The sequence below is a fragment of the Dendropsophus ebraccatus genome, chromosome 6, assembly GCF_027789765.1.
Source record: "Dendropsophus ebraccatus isolate aDenEbr1 chromosome 6, aDenEbr1.pat, whole genome shotgun sequence".
Classification (NCBI taxonomy): Eukaryota; Metazoa; Chordata; class Amphibia; order Anura; family Hylidae; genus Dendropsophus; species Dendropsophus ebraccatus.
The window spans coordinates 143,200,347-143,216,303 of NC_091459.1; positions in this window are offsets into that span (position 1 = coordinate 143,200,347).

The following is a 15,957-nucleotide window of genomic DNA, read 5'->3' on the forward strand; positions in this document are numbered from 1 at the left end:
ATTATTCTTTCTCACTTTATTCCAGGGGGTGGTAGACCCATATAGCATTTATACACATTGTACCCACAATCTGACTCCCCCAAACCCCTTGTACCTTTGGATAGTTGCTTTTAATCCAAGATCTGTCCTGGGGTCTGTTTGGCAGGTGATGCAGTTATTGTCCTAAAAAACAACTTTTAAACCTGCAGCGCTGTGTCAAACTGGCATAGCATTGAGTATCTGTGCCCTAGGCCTGCACCGCCTCTCCGTCTCTCCTCCACGCCCTCTTCATTAGAAAAACCCCTAGAAGGATTTCTCCTAATCATCACTTGTCTGAACACTGCACATAGGCCATAACAATCCAGCACATGTGCAGTGTTCAGAAAGGTGATGAATAGGAGAAATCCTGCCTGGGGCATTCCTTATGATAAGGAGGGCGGGGAGGAGAGACGGAGGGGCGGTGCAGGCCTTGGGCACAGACATTCTAGGCCACGTCAATTTGACACAGGGCTGCAAGTTTAAAAGTTGTTTAAAACCTGAGGACAGAGGTGGCGCTGTTTTGTCAGTGTCATGCTTTCACTAATCCTGGATAACCCCCTTTAACACATTACCTGGGGGCAATTTTTTTTATTTTAATTTTATTTTTTTTCATTATTGCTCATATAATTTCTAAGAAGAGAGTTTTTGGCAGTGAAGGATAATCGGAAATGTTCTCCTTGTCCTAATAAAGTGAAGAGATGGTCAGATCTGAAGTCTAATCCTCGTTGTATCTGATTACCGGGAATATTTATCTATAAACCGTTCCTATCATTCTCTTCATCGCCTCTATAATCAGGTTGTACATGTGTCCCTGACCATAGTCTTGGCGTTCATTGAGGTTATTTTATTTGGCTGCCGTCCGTGGTTTTATCTGTTATCACATGTTTAAAGGAGCCGCAATTAGAGAACATAATGGAACATAAAGGAACAATAGATAGCAAGTTGGGGAAACAAACTGGTCCCCTTTAAAGTCTAATAGGCCTTATGAACAGGGATTGTTTCTTAAAGGCCTTTAGGTACTGAAACAATTTTGACCTTAAGGGTACGTTCACACTTACCGGATCCGCAGCAGATCCGCAGCAGATTTCATTTAATTAACTGAACACAGCATCAAATCTGCACCATCAAATCTGCTGCGGATCCTGTAGGTGTGAACGCACCCTAAAACAGTTTCTGCTGCCCTATCTCAGGGTAGTATAAAATAGTGAGAGAAGAAGCTGAACAGGATGATGTGTAACTGACATTGTTCTGTGCAGCTGATCCAGAGATCTCCTCCTGAATAACATGGACAATAAGCAGTCCTCTCCATTATGTGCATGAGCTCAGTAGTCCTAGATATTCATGAGAAGCAGAAAGCTTCACCCACCAGCTGCTGATTGGTAGTTATCTATCCATGCTGTGTATAGGCAGTCACCTGTCACTAAGCAGCTGGGGGGCGGGGGGAGGGGTGTGGCAAGAATCCTATTCTCCTGCATATTAGGAGAACGGCTGCACAGAATGATGTAAGTAATACACCGATCTATTCAAGATTTCAGTCACTAGTTTATATTGCCCTTATGTTATGCTGCATAAACCTAGTGACAGATTCTCTTTAAAGAGTTTGTGCAACCAGGATCCCTTTTTCCACCTGGGCAAGGAAGGGGAGAGGAGAAAAAAATATCACACACTTACCTCCCTGGTTCCCTGCACTGCCGCACATACTCCCACACCCCGGACCCCTTTGTGCTTACTCTTCTGGGTTCAGGGATGTGATGTAATAGGCTCAGCCATATAGAAGCAGGATAGCACTGCAGCTGCTAAATTGCTGAGTGGGCCTGTTTATTAAGTCACTGGGAAGCGACAGAACAACAGGAACTGCACCGGCTGAGTACAAGCGGTAGTGCAGGAGCCAGGGAGGTAAGTGTGTGTTATTTTTTTTTCCCCTACCCCCTCCCTGGCCCTAGAACAAAAAGGGGTCCTGGTTGGACAGCCCCTTTAAGGCAACAAAAAACTTAAAAAATTTTTTAAATATATTCTTTTGGACTTTGTTCACACAACTTATTTTTTATGACAAGAATGGCTGTTGTAGCTGTTAAATACGTCAAGTATTGTCAATTATTTCCGGCTGTTGTTTATTATGAAATCAATGCAATTTTCAGTGCAACAATGGCCGTTGTTCGTCCATTGTGTGAACATAGCCTAATATTGTTTTCACTTTTTGCTGCTTCAGAGCGGGAAGGGGTTAATACACTTTCATTATTGTAATCCCGTTCTTTTATAGTGCACTAGTAGTGCAAGGAGGACACAGGGAATTCACATGACTCCAAGTTCCTTGTAAACCCATCAGCTGTTTTAGTCTATGTTCACACTACGTAAAATAACGGCCGTTGTCCGCGCCGCAAAACTACGGCCCTTATTTTGAGGTTCCCTATAATGACTGCAATGCAATGTAACTACGGCTGTTGAATTCACACTACGTATCAGATAACGGCCGTTGTTTATACCAGGCTCTGAGCAGGTGTAGATTCCTGAGCAATGGCTGCACCGGCGCAGGGCCGATCGGATTTACTAAGAGGCGTGCGAAAACTTGTGGCTGTTTCCATGTTTCCCAGACTCCCTAGGGCTGTATTCTTCCCTCCCTAGGCCCAACAATCGGGGTTGAGCATGCTGGAGCTGTGCTCATCTCTATCCACTAATAAAGACTATACAGTACACAGTTTTACTTTTAACTACATGGCTCTCTGCTGGTACAGGTGTATACCAATATACTGTACCTTTACTTAGTACAGTGGCACCTCCCCAAAAAAACACTTCTAGGAAAAGACCACCTTTTGTAGTAGTAGTTCATATTTTGTGTGCCAGATTCTCTGTCCATCATGAATTGTGCTCACCACAGCACACTCATACAGCACAGCAGGGACAGCGTATGGTATGGCGGCTTCCGGCCACCAGGTGGAGCTCACCACAGCGCACTAGTACAGTACAGAAGGGACAACGTACGGTATGGTGGCTTCCGTCCACCAGGGGGAGCTCACCACAGCACACTTGTACAGCACAGCAGGGACAGCATATAGTATGGTGGCTTCTGGCTACCAGAAGGAGCTCACCACAGCACACTTGTACAACACAGCTGGGACAACATATTGGTATGGTGGCGTCAGGCCACCAGAGGGAGCTCACCACACCACACTTGTACAACACAGCTGGGACAACATACGGTATAGCAGCTTCCGCCCACCAGGGGGAGTTAACCACAGCACACTTGTACAGCAGAGCAGGGACAATGTATGGTATGGTGGCGTCAGGCCACCAGGGGAACTAACAACAGCTCGTAAAGCTCAGCAAGGACAGAATACGTTATAGCAGCAGGTGACAGGATAACGGCAGACTGTATCAGGGGATGTCTTATTTTCAGAGAAACAGGGTAGTAGCCATTCTCCTTGAGAGCCCACCATAAAAGACCATTTTATAATGTAATTGTGGGTGGTTTTAGCACAATTTGTTATCATGGATTTTAGTCCTAATTCCTTTAGAGCAAATCTAACCAAGAGCAAGCTAAGAATGGCGACAAAAGACACGTATACAGTACAGTATAGTGGCAGAAAATATACCGTAAAAGAGAGGCGAGGCTCCCGACCGTGCTCATTACCCAGGGCCTTATTTATAAAGCCAGCCCTGCGGCGCGGGGGTCACCGTCTTTGCTGGAGTCCTTGGTTAATCTACAGGTCATGTACACAATCATTACAGCAGCCAAGCCCGTCTTACACGTGAACTTGTAACCCCATCGCATTTCTGGCTCCAGAATACAAGGTAGAGATATTGCAGCGGGTCAGCGCTCGAGTCCTTACTAACCGCAACCTCTCAAAACAGATAAGGTTTCAATCCCGAAGTTTGTAATATTAAACAATGAAACGTTAATTGGCTGCAGATGGGAGGACGGTCTGCGGCTTTTCAACATTCTATACGATAGTTTTTTTTTACTCTCATTTCACTCTACAAACTGTAAACTTAAAGCTACAAGCTGAAAAGCAGGAAAAAGCCAGACGAATAAATGGAGATTGTTTCAGAAACCACTAAGTGATCTTCTGCGGTACGGCGGGTCCTTTCACGGACTGCGGATATTGGAGATAAAAATCCGGCCACATATACAGTAAGATCTGAAATGGAACAGAAAATCCTGAACTTAATCCAGGCTACAATTAAAATCTCAACAACTTTTTACTTTAGAGTCGATGTTCTAGAAAAAATTTAGATGTATAGGTCCTAACTTATTTTAACGAGTTGGTTATAGTAGAAAACCTTCTATAGCCAACCCATTACTATGGTTTTCTATGGGTATTTGCTGCTGCTCTGAACATTTCCTGACATGGACAGAGGTGGCAGCAGAGAGCACTGTGTCAGACTGGAGAGAATACACCACTTCCTGCAGGACATACAGCAGCTGATAAGTACTGGACGCCTTGAGATTTTTAAGTAGAAGTAAATAATAAATCTGTATAACTTCCTGAAACCAATTGATTTGAAAGAAAAAGAGTATCCCTTTAAGGAATTCGGACTAATGTTCTATGTCCTCACCTCTTGGAAACGATGGCTAAGGACCAAAGAAGAAATGTTTCTCCTTAAGGAAAGCGCCTTAAGATGTATAGAGATGTATAGGTCATTCATGCTTCACTGGGAATTCTGGTAGGGATAATATACGAAGTGGTTCTTGGATGCCATTAAAGATAGCTTTTCTGTCGAGTCAATGTCTGACTCCTTTAATTGGCCTTAGAACATGACTGGGGATTTAACCAGAAACTCCCCAGTAGAGGAAGTCATCCATCTGGTGATGGCAGTTTCAGGATTGTTTCCCTTTGTCAGTACAGAGGTGGGTGCTGGATGGTTGCAGAGAGACCTACTGTTGTGGGACTACCTTTTCAAATCCCCAGTCATGTTCTAAGGAAAAGCTACGCCTAAACAGTGGCTTCTCTTGCTCTGAGTAGTCTCCTGCATCTTGCATTACAGAGACAATTCCACTTTTTGGTTGGGCTGTAGTTAAATTAAAGGAGAAGTCTGGTGAAAAGAATTGTATTGCTCCCCAAAAGTTATACAAATCACCAATATACACTTATTACGGGAAATGCATATAAAGTGCTTTTTTCCCTGCACTTACTACTGCATCAAGGCTTCACTTCCTGGATAACATGGTGATGTCACTTCCTGGATAACATGGTGATGTCACTTCCTGGATAACATGGTGATGTCACTTCCTGGATAACATGGTGATGTCACTTCCTTGATAACATGGTGATGTCACTTCCTGGATAACATGGTGATGTCACTTCCTGGATAACATGGTGATGTCACTTCCTAGGTAACATGGTTATGTCACTTCCTGGATGACATGGTGATGTCACGACCCGACTCCCAGAGCTGTGTGGGCTGTGGCTGCTGGAGAGTATGATGGCAGGGGACACTGAGGGACACAGGGTAATAGAGGGGCACTGAGCATCCCCCTGTCATCATCCTCTCCAGCAGCCACAGCCTGCACAGCTCTAGGAGTTGGGTCGTGACATCACCATGTTCTCTAGGAAGTGACATCACCATGTTATCCAGGAAGTGAAATAACCGTGTTATCCAGGAAGTGACATCACCATGTTATCCAGGAAGTGACATCACCATGTTATCCAGGAAGTGACATCACCATGTTATCCAGGAAGTGAAGCCTTGATGCAGTAGCCTTCGTGCAGGGAAAAAAGCACTTTATAAGCATTTCCTGCAATAATTGTATATTGGTGATTTCTAAAACTTTCGGGGGGCAATACAATACTTTAATAAAAATTTTACTGGACCTCTCCTTTAAATATTTATTACTTTGTTTCCCGACCCATTATATCAGAGATCCTAGAGGACACCTTTTATTTAGCCAAAAAGGCACTCCCCAGAAAACTCCTTTAAGTGACCTAAAATTGTGGATATCCCCAGGTCAGCTTCATTCACCTAAATAGAGTGAGCTGCAGTAGCAGACATATCTGTATGGACATAGTAGTGCTGTGTTGGATATAAAAAGGTCAAGGCACTCAATGACCTGGGGCATTCTCAGGGGTTACTAAGGATGACACTAAAGCTGTGTGTGTTTCTGGCAGGTTCTCTTTCCAATCCTCTTCCTTTTGGTGTTAATGACAGTGTGTGGATAATAGGGAGAGCATACATGGATGGCAGCTCACATAGACTGTAGATAGATAGAAAAGTAGACAAAAGGCAGTTTACGGGAAGGAAATCACATTGAGTTTGTAGAAGTGTAGAATGAAAGTAGAGGAAAATCTAGACTCCTAGAGACCTCATATCTTCCATGTATTACAAGGAGGACACTAACATATAAAGGAGAACTTGGAAGCAGCAACTAACTGATGACGACTGAAAGTGTATCTCCATCTCGAAAGCTGAAAAACACTATAAAACATTGGGAAGGAACAAAGATAAGTAGACAAAGCAGTTGAAGTACACCCTTAAAAAAGGCAGCCTTGATATACAATGTATCGGTGGCATCTAAAGAAGAAATCCCGACAATTAACTGGAGACGAATAAGAAAACTAGAGATGTAACAGAGAATTACCGTCAAGCGAAAACACAAAGAAGTTCAAGTTCTCCAAACTGCCTTCCCATCAGACATAATCTAATTATATATAACTAAGATTAGAAAGGAACAAGAACATTCCGGAGCGCACCAGGAGACGTTTCACAGACACAATACAAGAACGCCGCTCTCCTTATGAGCCAACAAAATCATCAAATTAATTTCAATAGAAAAATATAATAAAGGTTTCGTTACTAGTGAAGAACTATGGTTACCCGACCACCATCTGTGGAAAGGTTTAGGCCTTGGAGGCACAGAGCATTGAAGCATGTCATTTATTAGGCTGATACATGGATATTGGAGCTAACATGGAGAAAGCTCTCAAGTTTCCATTGTTTGTGTTGTCATAGACGTTGTTATGAATCTGGGTATAAGTATCATATAAGAAACTTGTTTAGCTAAAGATATGTGGGTCCTTCAAGTGCAAACCTCCTCCCGCCCCATTAGTCCTCTAGCGTAGCGTTGTTACATTGATGATATCTTAACCAACTGGATGGATTCCAAACGATGGATAAGAAACATTCCAAGAGCATTTCCATCGGTTTCATCATATCTTCAACTTAGGGATAGATATTAGCGAATCAGCTGGATTTCTGGTTCGTATGAATCAGAAATCTTGGCGGCTGACTCCCGCTGTCTGTTCCCTCCGTGCAGCGGGTGGATACATCGTAAGGAACGCCCGGAAAACTGGGATACAGCCAATGCCAATGGCTTCATACGAACCAGAAATCCGGCTGATTCGCTCATCTCTACTTAGGGACAAAAAGATTTTTCAGCCAAGGCAGTCACAGACGAGCACTGACCAGTGAGATCAGGGTTACTTTCTTTTGACATGTCTCTATGACATAAACAGGAAAGTTGGGTGCATGGATGGAACGCATGAGGTTCGTTGGACATCATCCCATTCTATCCCCAACCATCTATACTATGGTGACATTGAGTCTTGGTCAATGCTCGTCACAATTTTGTTTACTTTTACTTTTGCACAGTTTTGCACCAGTTATTTTTTTGCACTTCACCATTAATAGTGTTGTATTTGTGTATGGATTGCAAATATTTGGACTTTTTTCACCTAAGCCTTGTATTGTGGCTATTACATTTGTTTTGGGGTAGTATACTATATATATGAGGGGTTGCCACCCTGGACATCTTACACCTTACTGAGGTTCATAGCAAACATAGTGTACCATGTCATCATGCCAAGGTGAACCCCAATGGGGGAGTCCTAATCTAGCAATGGCTTCTCTTGCCCATCCCTACCATTACAGGTAGCCATGATGGGAGTATGTGATGACTGGAGGAAGGCTGGGAAATGTAATATGTGGAGGGAATTGACGGACGGTAATCAATGGAATCAAATCAACACGGACAATGAAGACCATGGGCAATAATGATAGGATTGTAATTTTCTGCATTTTCTGCTGATGGTGACCATGGTAGAGCAGCTATACAGCTACAGTATAGGGGATACAAAGACCCCGATACCACTCAAGAAGATAAAACTATCAGAAAAAAAATTATTACAAAAAGTGTCCAGATAAACAAGGATACTTTCTTCTAAAACCAGAACGAAATGTGGCGTATTTGAAGATTGTCTAATAAAGATTAGTACATCGGGGCCATTGGGTGCCTAAAGGTCTAGATCTATATGATATTTTTAAATAGTGACCTGTTACTGAGATTAGGTTTTATTCTTCTTTTATGATATTTGGGTATTATTTGTGCACCTTCTATTCGGTATCCATCTTGTGCCTTTCAGAAACTCCATTGCCCTTGTTGATAGCCTCCATAAATCCCATGAATTAATTGTGTAATTATGCAGGGCTAAATACAAGAATCATGAATCTACTTTTACTAGATCAATAAAAGGTCAATCACTGGGCGCTTCTTCATATCTAGCAGAAGAATCAACATGATTGTATAATACAGTATCTGGTTGTCTTTAGGCACCTTGGGTTTGTGAGATAAATTTGTGACATAATTGATTTGATAAAGTCTTGCTACACCTTACAGCCTTAGGGCCCCGTCACGGCCGATAATCGTCCCGCGTAATAGAAGACAACGATCAGCCTACATGAACGATGTCGGCTGATCATTTTACTGTTGTTTGTCTTTCAACATGTTGAAAGACAAACGACCAGGATAGCAGCAATCTGCTGCCGTCGGTCTGTGGAATAGGAATGGCGGCAGCAGACCGCTGCTATCCTCTATGGACTGCCCGGACGATCAAGCGATCACCGGGGCAGCCCCCCTGCAGCTCCCCATGGCTCCCCTACACTTACCTGCTCGCTGCCGCCACGTTTAATAGCGCCGGCAGCGAGCAGGAAACAAGCTCCGTCGCCCCATGTAATAGGGGCTTTAGACTTTAATGGGTAGGACAAGAGATGAGCGAACCGAATCTTAAGACCTGACATTTGTTATGAACTTTGCAAAAAGTTCAGTTCGGTAAAGATGGTGACAATTTAATACACTTAAAAAAATTATTACATAAAACAAGCATGCTCATCTGTCCGTGCTCCCTCTGTGTCCTTCTACAGGTCTCCAGTGTGTACAGCTGCCTCCAGCCCGCTCAGCCAATCACAACATGATGAAGCTTGAGATCAGGCCGCAGAGCGAGACTCAGCAGGAAACTAAAGGTGGGACAGAGATAGGAAGCCGGGCCCGCCTCCAGTGCACCAACATCATTTGCATATCTGGATAACGGCAAAGATCCCAGGCATCGGGCAACCGATTGAAAAAAGGATCGTATTAGCTGATCCAGCGCTGCTGCACCTATAAGGTCGTATAGACAATGTCCCTGCCGGCTGGGCAGTAAAGAATTCTGCCGCCACTCCCGCGACTGTTTCTTGTAATTTCAACGGGTTTCAGAATTGAGACTCGTGCAATCAGTAGCTGAGGACTTGTCAAAAGTTATCATAAGGATTAAACTCCTAATATCACGGAAATGGTGACTAGTGCACAATAGGGAGATTTCAGCAAGTTTCCCCTTTAAGGATTTTACTTTGTACTCCAAACTATGAAAAGGGGCAGACTTTTGGAATTTTAGAATTCAGATATGTGTTGGACATTCTGTGAAGTATACATGTATTTCTTTTTTTTTTTTTTTTTTTATTATTCCATTAGTTACATGTATTTCATATCTGCTTTAGTTCTACCGGATCCAATTAACTTGTAAGCTAGAAAAACAAAAAACATACAGATCAAATTTCAAAAAAATATATATTTTTTTAAAAAGAGACATTGTTTGCGGTTGGTAAATTAATCGGAAATAAAATATATATATATATTTTTTATAACACATAGATTGACCGGTCCCTGCAGACGGACATAGAACATAGACATGTGACACAATGTACAATTTAACGCTTTGGAAAAATAATGAAAAACATTTCAGGATGTAGCTCGGCGAAGCTGTTGTTGAAATGAGGAGATGGAGCTGTCCATGGGGACGGAGAAGGAAGACAGGAATATAAATGATCCTTTCCTCTTCAGCAATATTATAGGTTTGGAAACATCTTTCCAATCTGTAAATTTAAAGAGAAACTATAAGCAGGTTGGACGAATCTACCCTGCTGTTATGTATCTATTGCACAGGAGACGCCGAGAAGGGGGTATGTCTCTTACCTTCATCCTCGGCACTGTTTCGGTGCAGTTATTCTTTTGCTTCATGGTCCGGTAAGACTAGTAGGCGCACTGCCCACACCCAAAGCCAATCTTCCCCTAGCTGGCCGGGGGTGTATCGGCGCTATGGGGCGGACAGTGCTTCTAACGGGTGCCCCAGTGCCCCTAATGGTCTCACTGGACCGTGGACCAAAAAGCTAACTACACCGAAATGTCGCCAAGGAGGAGGATAAGAGACAAACCTTCCTCCTTAGCGTCTCCTCTCCAATAGAGACATATTAGCAGGGTAGATGCGTCCAACCTGCTGATAGTTCCCCTTTAAATTTACAGATTCAGATTCAATAACATTACAGCCTTAGGGTGGGTTGACACTACGGAATTCTCACGGACAATGTCCACGAAATTCTGTCATGTGTCTGTGCGCACGGGCGCGTGCCTTTCTGCCGGCTCCATAGACACCATTCTATGAGCCAGCGTATGCCGCTATCTGCCGACATGTCACTTCTTTCGGCAGATAGCGGAATACGCCGGCCCATAGAATGGTGTCTATGGAGCCGGCGGAAAGGCGCATGGACGTGCACGGACATACTGCGGAATTCCGTAGTGTGAACCCACCCTTACATTACTTTACATTACAAAGCCACAACAGTCATCTACTTCATTGGATAGAAAAGAGTCATATACAGTCATTCACACGGTAGGTGTTTTCGGGTTGGAGATGATGACTGGCGGCAGCGTTGCCTGATCTGGATGAGCACAGCATAGATGGAATATTATATTATCAGAAGTAAAAGCCAAAAGTTTCCCCATCTCTGTTCATATCACATTCCGGCTTCATGTTCAGCCTATACACCAGGGAAATATGTAGGTGGATGTAAGATCGTAAAGCTCTGACATTGTGTGTCTAACAGGACATAGGCCCCCGAGTAAAAGGAAACATATGGGAAAGTGCATTTTTATTATTTAGTTGAAAATAAAGTATGCTGATATATACCAGCCCAAAGGAAGCCAGTGGGACACTCTTTTGGCATCTGTCTATGTGGGTCTACAGATATGTATACTAAAGTCAGCTGGCAGTGGGTTTGGCCATCAGTATAAAGGGTATTGGGGCCTCCTGATGTTGAGAATGGTGGATTTTCACTTCCCGACCACTTTGTTCTCGGAGAGATAGGTGCCAATACAGCAATCTGGAGGCAGCTTACCCCTCCCCATAGGGAACACATTAGCATCGGACCACATCGAACATTCCTGATTATGGGGAGGATGGGGAACATAGTAATTGAAGGTCTATAGTGCTTTTATAGGAACCTTTATTCTCTGGGATCTTTTATGGTGCTGAAAGCAAATCCATACAGCAAAGGCGGCCTTACACATTCGACAAATGAATTTTGATGGCCGTATCATTGACTTCATGGTCATCGTGTAGTCAAAAAAATGACCGAAGATTTCTCATCTCAATTTATTAGTCCCTATGCAAAGGACATAATGAGGTGGTTGGTAGCGGGTCCAACTGCTGGGGGAATGAATGGAGAACACTGCCTTGTGCTCAGTGCTCCAGTCCTTCGCTATAGAGCTGTGGAACATTTCCGAAATTGGGATTGTTTTTAGGATCTATAGGGAGCCCATCCATCAGTGACGATCAGGATTTAGACTCAACCCTCCGCGTCTCGGAAAGGGGGGCGGGGATGAAAACATTCAACATCAGCTTTAGCCTTCTTCCGCTCCCCAGAAACCCCCTTTAAGGCCCTTTTACAACATGGATGGAACAAGAATGGAGGAATATTTGTTGCCAATAATAGCCTCCTGTGATCCGGCGATGAATGAGCAAATGTCATATATCATCTAGTCAACCATGACTGTAAATACAGTCATTTGCCAATTTCTTGGATTTGTCACCCACCACCACCTGGATTCCAAGATGGAAACCACAGTAAGTTTATAGCCAGACAAAGTTATTAATTCAGCATATGGGTATGGGTTGTTCTGACATCAAGGCACGGTTCGGGAACAAGGCACGGTCCGGGAACAAGGCATGGTCCGGGAACAAGGCACGGTCCAGGAACAAGGCATGGTCCGGGAACAAGGCACGGTCCAGGAACAAGGCACGGTCCAGGAACAAGGCACGGTCCGGGAACAAGGCATGGCACTTTAATCACATCTCCTACATTATACTTGCACTACTGTTTATCATAGCAGAGTAAGCAAAGTCTATCTGGCTGTGTCTGAAACTTCTCCATAAATGTATGTCCCTCCGTCATGTATTCATAGGTTAATGTGCTTTCTTTATCCAGTTTTCATTGCTAGAACCTATAGGAACGGCGCTTCTCTCACCCTCCATGGCTGAATCCATGGCCATATACCTTCTGCATAGAATATTTTTGCAGAGTTTGTAGTAATTGTAATAGAAAGTAAATGCCCAATTTATTCCACCTCAGTTAACCCTAGCATCTGCTCATTTCCATTTGCCAATAAAGGAAAGTAAATGAGATACTGAAGCTATGTGGGGAATGAGCCGCCTGTCAACCTTGGTGCCTAAAGGCATAGGCCTACTGTATCATCTGTCTGGTCCTGTCCAAGCGGTGAAATACAATGTGGTTGCATCAGCCAATGGTGAAGATCCAGCATCCCCCACGCTTGTTTATATACAATAGTTGGGTAGAGTTGCAACCCTGTCCACCAATCATTTAGGGCCGTATTACATGGCCCGATATTCAGGAGTAGAGATGATGGAACATCGGAAAATCTTAGGTTCTATTAAACTCGAACCTTGTAGAACCTTCTGCATTTGATTCCTGATGCCTTCCCATTCTGTGGGGAAGCTGGAGACTTCCCGAGTACCGCCTGGAAAACAGAGATACAGCCTATTAGCTAGGCTTTTTTGCTGTTTTCCGGGCTGTATCGCTGTTTTCCGGGCTGTATCGCTGTTTTCCTGGATAACATGGTGATGTCACTTCCTGGATAACATGGTGATGTCACTTCCTGGATAACATGGTGATGTCACTTCCTGGATAACATAATGATGTCACTTCCTGGATAACATGGTGATGTCACTTCCTGGATAACATGGTGATGTCACTTCCTGGATAATATGGTGATGTCACTTCCTGGATAACATGGTGATGTCACTTCCTGGATAATATGGTGATGTCACTTCCTGGATAACATGGTGATATCACTTCCTGGATAACATGGTGATGTCACTTCCTGGATAACATGGTGATGTCACTTCCGGGATAACATGGTGATGTCACTTCCTGGGTAACATGGTGATGACACAACCCGACTCCCAGAGCTGTGCGGCTGTGGCTGCTGGAGACGATGATGGCAGAGGGACACTGAGGGACACAGGACACTGGAGGGACACTGAGCACCCCCCTGCCATCATCCTCTCCAGCAGCCACAGCCCGCAAAGCTCTGGGAGTCGGGTCGTGACATCACCATTTTATCCAGGAAGTGACATCACTGTGTTGTCCAGGAAGTGACATCACCGTGTTATCCAGGAAGTGACATCACCATGTTATCCAGGAAGTGACATCACCATGTTATCCAGGAAGTGACATCACCATGTTATCCAGGAAGTGACATCACCATGTTATCCAGGAAGTAAAGCCTTGATGCAGTAGTAAGTGAAGGGAAAAAAAAGCTCTTTATGTGCATTTCCCATAATAAATTATTGGATCATAGGCAATCTATAGAGACCCTGGCTTGGTGGTATACAGACACATACAGAGAAGGCCTTTAGAAGGCTCCTGTTGCCATGGAAACCCATCATCACCCAGTCATCATGTTATCATGTGACATAGCACCATGGTTCATAATTTCACTCCAGTATAACAGGGGTTAAACTGTAGGACAGTGCGAGAGCCCGGCCATCATCCTGAAAGCCAAGCTGCCTGATCCTGGCACAGACAGCCAATGACGGGCGGCTGGGCTACCATCATAAAAAGGAAGCGGCCTAGTCTGAAACTTCTTAGTTCCTGATGTAAGAACAGATATGGTCAATTACTAAAGGGGGTAATGTCTCTTAAAGGGGTATCCTCCAATTGATTGTCCTCCCTATCCATAAGATTGGTGAGGATCTGCCCTCTGGGCCTCCATAAGATCACAAGAACAAAAGTGATCTGCCCCCCAGAATACACTGAGCACACTCCGTTTTCTATGGAGTTTCCAAACATTACTGATCACATATCAGTAGACTGACCCCCACCCATCAGCTAGTTATCCCATATACTATCAATGGGGATAATTTATCATTGTGGGATGACTCCTATAATTGTCTTTTCTGGTGGTGGCCACGTAATCCATGTATCCCAGGGGTTATGCTGTTTTCAAGTTTCTGACTAAAAACTACTAAGCAAATGTAATATCTGTATGGCTATTCCCGCTTTACATTGTCACAATGGCGTCAATATCATCCCCAATAACATTATACATCGTATCTTTGCACTTCCTATAGGCACACCCTACCAATATGGCAAACCAAAGAAGAGGAAGCCAGGCCAGCAAATGTCAGTACCGAAATATTTTTTTAAAATATTAAATCAACTGGTGTCAAAAGTGGCAGAGATGTGTAAATTATCTCCAGTCTCCCAGTACTTTACAGCTGCTGTATGTCCTGCAGGAAGTTGTGTATTCTTTCCAGTCTGACACAATGCTCTCTGCTGCCACCTCTGTCCATGTCAGGAACTGTCCAGAGCAGCAACAAATCCCCATAGAAAACCTCTCCTGCTCTGGACAGTTCCTGACATGGACAGAGGTGGCAGCAGGGAGCACTGTGTCAGACTGGAGAGAAAACACCACTTTTTTTTTCAATAGAAGTAAATTACAAATCTATATAACTGGCACCAGTTGATTTGAAAGAATTATTATTTTGCTGGAGTTCCCCTTTAATGAACCCGGGGTTGTTAGCTGTCACTAAGATAAAACGGTTGTCAGCTCCCAATGAAAGAATGGGAATTCCAGTGGATTTCAGGTGGCTCCAGGCGGCCAATAGACAATGATAAACCGGTATAAAGCAAAAATCAGCAAGGTGGCCAACATGGAAGAAGACAAGCAATGCAAGGTAAGCGGCTCTGCCCCTTCACCCACGTGCGGCTCTGCCCCTTCACCCACCGGCCATTTATACGCCTCATTTACTCCACAACAAGTCAATGATGACAGCGCCTGCCTTCCACAGTTACCAGTAATAAGGTCTTGCCACTCGCTTAGGATTCCTTATATATATGTAAATTTCCCCATTCTCATAAGGGCTTCATCTTCTAGAAGTCAAGGTTCCTGACATTTAACTTCCATACCATTACAGATAGATTTAATTCTTAATTTTTCGAAGACCCCATTTTTAATGCTGGTAGTGTTACTTAGACTCCAACAATGCGGAGTAGCAGCACGGCCGGGCTATGAGCGACTTACGTCCAACCAGGAGAATAGGGTATACTAGACCAAATAATAAATCGTAAGTCTGGCACATCTCTATTATACGGGGAGACCAAAGTGCTACCTATGTACGGTTATTCTGGATATGATCACATGACCTCTACTTGAAAAAAAATATATGTATATATTTTTTTTTTTAGCTGTATACTGAAGGTGCTCAGACACTATACACAGACACTATACACAGTATATACACATATATACTATTACACGGAACGATAATAGGCTGAATCGTCCGTATGCGGCCGATTATCGTTCTGTGTAATAAAAACAACGATCATTGTCATCGG